At 41.9% G+C, this 8,087-nt stretch overlaps 1 long non-coding RNA gene across 1 annotated transcript; it reads left to right on the top strand.

Moving 5' to 3' along the window:
• Positions 1-5,081: 5,081 nt before the first annotated feature.
• LOC149249371 (uncharacterized) lies at positions 5,082-5,899 on the top strand. The gene is made up of 2 exons (XR_016265846.1): positions 5,082-5,297; positions 5,424-5,899. It is a non-coding gene; the product is annotated as an uncharacterized LOC149249371 (long non-coding RNA).
• Positions 5,900-8,087: the final 2,188 nt, after the last annotated feature.

Genomic DNA, 8,087 nt, shown 5'->3' with positions numbered 1-8,087 from the left:
TTTCCGCAGCCGCACTTCTCTCCGGTCGAGAATGCTCTGTGGTTCGACCAGAACCTCGCCTTCCGGTTCGACCTGCAGACAATCAATAATTTCAATCAGTTTCCATTAAGTGTATCTGCATGTTCCAAAACGTCGGACTAAGTTTTCTTACCCGAACATCTTGCCATTTAATCACATGTTTAGGATCGTATACATATTTCTTTAGGACAGAGACGTGGAACACGTTGTGAATTCTAATATGGCTTGGCAAGGCGAGTTGGTAAGCCACCGGCCCCACTCTAGCCAAGATCTGGAAAGGACCAAAGTACCGAGGAGCCAGCTTGGCGCATCCGCTCCATTGCAATGTGCTCCTTCTGGCTTGGATCCTCACAAACACGTGGTCACCAATCTGATATTCCTTAAACCTTCTTTTCCTGTCTGCAAAACTTTTCTGCCGGTCCTGTGCAGCCTTCAAATTGGCACGCACTTTTTTCACCATGTCTTCCATCTCTTTAAGCATTTCCGGACCCAAACTCAGCTTATCCTCAGGCCCACCCCAGCTTGAGGGTGTGCGGCATTTTCGCCCATACAGAACCTCAAAAGGACTTAGTTGTGTCGAGGTATGATATCCATTGTTATATGCGAATTCCACCAGATGCAAATATTCTTCCCATTGGTTTGGTTTCGTCATCACATACGCCCTCAACATATCTTCCAACACTTGATTTACCCGCTCGGTTTGACCATCGGTTTGCGGGTGATATGCTGTGCTAAAGTTTAGCTGTGTTCCCAACTCAGCGAACAACGTCCTCCAAAAGGTGGATGTGAACTTTACATCCCGATCTGAAATGATTACCTTTGGTAGTCCATGCAATCTGAACACATTTTGCATAAAAAGGTGCGCAATTTGTACCGCTTTATAAGTGGACTGCACGGGTATGAAGTGTGCCGCTTTACTCAACTTATCCACCACTACCATGATGGAATCATGGTTCTTCCTTGTTCGAGGCAAACCAGTTATAAAATCCATGGAAATGGTTTCCCATTTCCATTCCGGAATTGGCAAAGGTTGTAACAGCCCGGCCGGATGTTGATGTTCTGCCTTAATCTGCTGACACTCTAAGCACTTTGCCAAGTACTCAACCACTTGCTTCTTCATTCTAGGCCAGAAGTATTCTTTCCTTAGTGCAGTGACCATCTTTTGGTACCCTGGATGACCAGTATAGTGACTGGTATGGAACTCATCCAAAATCAGGTTCTTAAGGTTATTTGAATTAGGTACATATAATTTCTTATTAAAGTACAGCATACCAGCATTGTCCAATGTATAACCTTGCTGCAATCTTTCATTATCTGATTGTTGTACCTGCTGTTTTAACTGTTGGTATTCAGCATCCTGATTTGCTGCTGCTTTAATCTGCTCAAACAGAGAATTTCGCCACTTGCTGACTGAAAGTTCACACAAACACTGCACCTTTCGACTCAATGCATCAGCCACCCGATTCTCCTTGCCCTTTAAGTGCTTGATCTCGAAATCAAATCCGCTTAAGAAATCTGCCCAACGACCTTGTCTTGCATTCAAAGTAGGTTGGCTGAAATAATTAGTCAGGCTGTGGTGATCTGTTAACAACAGAAATTTCCTCCCCAAGAGGTAATGGCGCCACATTTTAAGCGCATGAATAACAGCTGTTAATTCTAGGTCGTAAGCAGAGTACTTTTGCTCATGCTCTTTTAATTTTCTCGACTCATACGCAATTACTTTCCCTTCCTGCATTAATACTCCTCCCACACCCTCTTTACTTGCATCAGTACACACAACGTAATCCTTATTAGGATCGGCTATACTCAAGATGGGTGCAGTGGTGAGTAAATGCTTCAGTCGATCAAAACTCTGCTGACATTCCGCTGTCCACTTAAATACTTTTCCCTTTTTCTGCAACGAAGTGATAGGGTAGGCTATCCTTGAGAACCCTTCCACAAATCTTCGGTAATAGCCAGCTAGTCCCATAAAGGATCTGATATCGGCTACATCCTTGGGTATGGGCCATTCCATAATCGTCTTTATTTTCTCAGGATCTACTGCTATTCCTTCTTTGGTAATCACATGGCCCAAATATTGGATTTCCTCCTTGAAAAAGTCACACTTACTAAATTTGGCATACAGCTGATGTTCCCGAAGAGTTTGCAACACCATCCGGAGATGTTCTTTGTGTTCCTCATGGGAACGAGAATATATCAGAATGTCATCTATAAATATCAGCACGAATTTGTCCAAAAACCTGTGAAACACGCTGTTCATTAAACACATAAAGGTGGCGGGTGCGTTGGTCAAGCCAAAGGGCAGCACCACAAATTCATAATGCCCGTAGCGTGTTCTGAAAGCGGTTTTGGCAATGTCTCCTTCCTTAATTCTGATCTGATGATAACCAGATCGCAAATCGATCTTGGAAAATACCTTTGCTCCCTTCACTTGATCGAAGAGTTCGTCTATCTGAGGCAGGGGGTACTTATTCTTGATCGTGAGCTTGTTCAGCTGTCGATAGTCTATACACATACGGAGGGTTCCATCTTTCTTTTTGACAAATAGTACTGGAGCTCCCCACGGTGACACGCTGGGGCGGATATAATTCTTGTCCAGCAACTCTTGCAGTTGCATTTTTAATTCTGTCAACTCGGGTACGCTCATCCGGTACGGTGCTCGTGACACCGGGGCTGCCCCTGGTATTAACTCTATAGTAAAATCTATGTCCCTTTTCGGAGGCAGTCCTGGTACCTCTTCAGGAAAGACATCCACAAATTCCTGCACTATCGGAATGCTGTCTAATGCAGATACTTTGTCTTTCTGGTTTGCATAACCAACTTGAATAGCGTAAATTTGACACTTCTTCCTGAGACATTTAGCTAGTTGAGAGGCAGTGATAGGCCGGATCTGTACAGGGTGTTTAATTCCCTGTAATTCTTGCTGCTGTCCCAAGTCATCCTTGTAATAAATGGTTTTGGTCTTGCAGTTCACCATCGACCAATGCTTTTCCAGCCAATCCATACCAATCAGGATGTCATAGGACCCCAATGGAAGCACATTCAGGTCTGCTGTAATTGACTGTCCAGCTATGCTGAAAGGACAGTTATTAATTTTGGCTAAGACTCTTCTTTTAGCTCCTGTGGCTAGCTGTACCAGCCATGGGTTCTTGAACTTTTCAGAAGACAGCTTACATTGTTCTACTACTTTTGGGCTAACATAACTTAAGGTAGCTCCTGGGTCAATAAGAACAGCTATAGAAAGATTGGAAATTTTACCTTCAAATTCCACCATGCTCGGCTGGTATTCCGCTTGACGGTCCTCCAGAGCTGCGTTAATTCTTGGCATGCTGCGCGCCACTTCTCCAACAGTTGATGCTTCTTGGATCTGAGATATTTGATCCACTCCTTTACGCTGAGGGCAATTCTTCACGTAGTGTGGGCCTCCACAACCCCAACATTGGACTGGAGGTCTGGTCATCCCTTCAAGATCTGTCCTGGCAGGTGGTTCACTGATCCTGCTCTCACTTGGCTTAGTCCGAAAGGTACTCTTTGCTACATTTCTGCCAATTTGTCCCTTACCAGCAACCTTGCTGCCATTACCATGACTTCCCTTGCTATTACCAGCAATTCTGTTGCTTTTTCTTTCATTCCATCTTTTATTTGAAGTGTCTCCTTTCTGCTTGTTTTGCTGATAACAGATTCTTGCCTTACGAATCGCCTCATCCATTGTCCCGGGATTATCAAACTCAATACGTTCTCTTATATAGGCTGGTAGACTGCTCACAAATCTCTGCACCTTGGCCTTCTCCTCCTTGATATATGGTACATAACGAAGCAGGGAGGTGAAGCGGTTAATGAACTCGTCCATGGACTGCTGTCCCAGTCGTAAATCATGGAACTCCCGTGCCTTCTCATCGTAGAAACGCTCAGTTAGATATCTCTCTTTGAAGTACTTCTGAAACTTTTCCCAGGTTATGTTCTGCTCACTTACTCCTTTTACAATTTTGATTTCTTCCCACCACAAGGTTGCTTTGCCCTGTAGCTGGAAGATGGCCAGCCGCGCCTTCAGATTCTGATCATACTCATACAACTGGAAATACTTGTTAATATTAATTAACCAAGCCTCTGCCGCTTCCTCCTGTTCTCCATCAAAATGTGGAGGTTTGATTTTCCGGAATTCTCCCTGTAATTCCATTCTCTGTCTCTTTGGCGTCTGCTGTTCTACTACATTGTCAGAATGATCTTCCTTCTCCTCTGAAATTTCAGGTGCATAATTTCGCTCTTCAGTTGCCCTTTGCTGTTCCGCACTGGGATTGGCTAATGGTGGATTTTGTCTTTCCGACAGACTCTTCAATATTCTTTCCTGTTCCACTGTCAATCGTGCGTTGTCTTCTCGCAGACGTGCCATTTCATCTTTCAATTCTTGAACAGTTTGCAGTATCGCCAGATTGGTACTGCGTGTCTCTGCACCAAGCTGTATCCACAGCTCTGGATTTTCCCGAGGAACGCCATCCGCTCCCTGCATTCCCTCCATCTTTACTGTTGACTGTTATCGCTTGCTGTTCCTGTATTTGTTTCCTATTTAATAAACAGAAACCAATTAGCGAAATTTAATTCTTTCTCATACATATACTATATGATAATTCCATGCAGCTGGATCTTACTGCTCCAGAGGCCACAGTTTTGAAACCTCTGCTCTGATACCATATTGTCACACTCCACAGTGATATCTCATAATAAAAAAAAATAATTATGGTGGTAAGCCTTATTGTCATGTGGACCTTATAAACCTGATCCTAAGCTGATCATAAATATAATATATGCTTGCAATTAATTAAGCACTAACCGTGCTGTTATGATGACCCTACATGATTATCAATCACCGAACTTGTATTACCATAAGACTTATGGATTTCGAATCCTTAGCGATTCGCACCATTTAGTTAAGGTCAACGGAACAAGGCCACTGGTTTGCTTTTCTGATCGGTTCCCATGCCAGGTGTGGTCGGAAAACTAAATAGCCTCACCTACCCTGGCCAGGTGTCTTCCGCCGGACAGAGGCCATGTGAAGCCTTGGGAAATCTGCCGGGTTCGCGCGCCAAACTGCCATACGAGGAACGGTGAGGATCCTCTCCACTGATCTAAGGGTCGATATCATTTCAGGGTTTATCGGTCTCATAAAGTCCACCGAGTTGCTCAGTGTGGGTTCATTTGCACTTGGAGGGGAGCCCGAACCCTCGCTCCAAATGGCGGTTCTAACCCTGCATACTATGCCAGGTTGCGGCAAGCCAGCACAGGTATCTACCACTTCATCAATAGCTTTGGCTGTAAATTTTATTGTTATAACACTGTGCGTTCTTGATCAGGTTTGCTTGTTTTGGTTAATACATTCATGATCACTTCCCTTGAATCCTCATGTGCAGGGCGTGCTTCATACTCTTACCACTCAGGAATGGAATGGAAAGGTACCGCCGAAACATCCCAGGTACTAGACCCTCGCAAACGTCAAAGTAATTAAGTTAATGCAGTAGGCGGAAGTAACAGGTAGATTTCTATGTGTTTCTCTCGGCCTGAGAGGGGTTCCTCACGGCATTCTGCAATGTGTTGATTCAGGGTTTCACCTTTGGCTGAACCTTAGCTAGGATGCGAGGTCGGCTTTCCCATGCCGGTACCTGCGCCTTCTCTGGTTTACAGTCTCTGTGTTGTATTATTTGATATCATTTGTATATTTATGTTCAGGGATTCACGGCTTTCCTCGCCGGACTCTAAACGAAATAAATCCTGGCTTCTATTGTTTTGGAAATGTGCCATTTTGAATGCCCTGTATTTATGTTAGACTTCGGCTCTTTGAATATTTAATGGACAGACCTTCGTGGTACTCTTCCGAGCTATTTATCCATCGTTATTGTGATTATCTCTTTCGTTTACCTGTTCAATATAATATGCATGTTTTCCATTCGAATGTCCTGCGTCTACAGCTTGTTTTGCTACACATATGTGTTTGCTCCAAATGACTCGAGCTTTTAAATATAATATGCAAGCTTTTCTATTCGAATGTTTAGTATCTACAGTTTGTTTTGTTACAGATACCTCGTTTCTCTATTGACAGGCTGAGACATAATCCTTTCGAGGGTTTCGTCTCCATAATTCCTGTTATAGTTTACCATGGTTTGGCTGGAAACAGAGGTTCAATGGCCGTTTCTACAGCGGTTCTGTAACGCCATGATAACGTATTGATATGCATTTTATTTTAAACAGCACTAGATTAACTTTGCTTCCTGTCTGATATACTCATATCGGTTCAAACTTTAGATACAGGCCGAGGGTTCCACATTGGAGCGGCCGAGGGTTTCATCTTGAAACGGTCGAGGGTTTCACCCATACTACGAACCGATTTCACAAGTTCTCTATAACCCTTACAATGTTAGTTTTGTACAGAAACCCTGCTTATGGTTGACTGGTAAATATATTACACGCTCACATGTTCTGTATGTTGATATGAACCTTCAGGTTCTTTGTATAGTTTCTACGTTTCGGTTTTCAATACGGATTGAGCATTATTCCGATACACAACATGTATCACATTCATGCAGTTATCCTACATCTTTCTTTTACAGTTATTCGCATCATTCTTTTATATGCATTTGCATTGTTCTTAGAATAGCTATCATGCATCATTTTTCTTCAGCTGTCTGACTTGACCTCTACACAGTTATCTTTACAGATATCAGGCATTATTCTTTACTCAGTTATCATGCTTCGCCTTCTTTACAGTTATTATGCAAAGATTATATCAGATAGTTTCTATTGCTTGATTAGCCAGTCTCAGGCACTTTTAAACACTATTATGATATTATATGCATACTGTTCCATCTGGTCAATAACAGATATTCAGGTGTAGCCATACTTTCCATATAAGCACCAAGCATACTAATACAGTAATTTAGTTCAGCTGAATAAACACATACCTGGTCTATTAGGCATCCGTAGTTATAACTCCAGAAGTTCACCTGCAATTTAAAGGTTTGCTCTTATCCTCCCAGCCATGAGATCCAACGCTATGTTGGGTTCTCCCCCCGAGCTGTCCTGCAGGCCTGCAGCCCTCAAAAGGTCTAATGCACAGTTGTGCTAGGGTTATCTGGTCCTCACCAGACTTAACCCTCTTTTCTTTCTCTTTTCTTTTATTCAGTTTCTCCCCCTCTCTGTCATCACAGACCAGGGATTTTCCCCCTCCCAGGACTTTTCCTGGCTGAAGGGTTAGTTCTTTTTCAGTTTTTATAACTGTTTCTTTCTTTAGAAATCCTCCTTTAGGAGACTGCCAACATTTTTAAAATATCTTCCATTCATAAAATAAATAATATCATTTAACACAGTAATTAATAATTCACATGAGTTTCTTACCAAAGTAACTTTCATAATTACATGTTTTACGGGGTCCTCACACATAAGTTTCATATAAACATATAAACTTTGTAACTATATTGAAGTTACTTTGTAACTATATATTTCCACAGGCGAGGGTGCCTCCTAGCTAGCTTAGGCACTCCAGGTGTGGTACTTGTGTAAACTCTTGCTCACAATAAAGGGTTCTTAATTTTTGGCTACTTATTAATGGAAACAACAGGGTTGCAGGTGCCATGGCTTGGTTTTTAATGTTCTGTAATTTTTTTTTAAAAGACTTATGTAAGATCAACTAAGACTCTTAATTACATTTTGGAGACGATTCTTCTATGAAGAAACTGGTTCTTTCATTCACACTAATATTATTATTCTATGAAAATATTATTATGTTCCTGTGCACAGAATTTTTGTGGTTTCTTCTTAAGAATATATGTATACTTGCTTTAAACTGTTTACAATTCGTTTCTTAAATTCTTTGCATTCAGGGTTCCTTCAATTAGGATCCTCGTGCAGAGTCGAAGGTATTCGACCAGCGTTGTTAGCTTACCTGAGTTATTTTATAGACTTTCAAAATGAAGTATTTTTGGACATATACATATATCTCCTCATAGATTACTAACCAATTATTTTATATGTTTTTTTTAACAATAATAAAAAGTCAATTCACATTAATAGCTAGTGCACTG

The sequence above is a fragment of the Pinus tabuliformis genome, chromosome 7 (assembly GCF_031772625.1).
Source record: "Pinus tabuliformis cultivar Carrire ecotype Pingquan chromosome 7, CPIR1, whole genome shotgun sequence".
In the NCBI taxonomy this organism is placed as follows: domain Eukaryota; kingdom Viridiplantae; phylum Streptophyta; class Pinopsida; order Pinales; family Pinaceae; genus Pinus; species Pinus tabuliformis.
The sequence above is the reverse complement of the archived record's forward strand: the minus strand, read 5'-3'. Positions and strand labels throughout refer to the sequence as shown.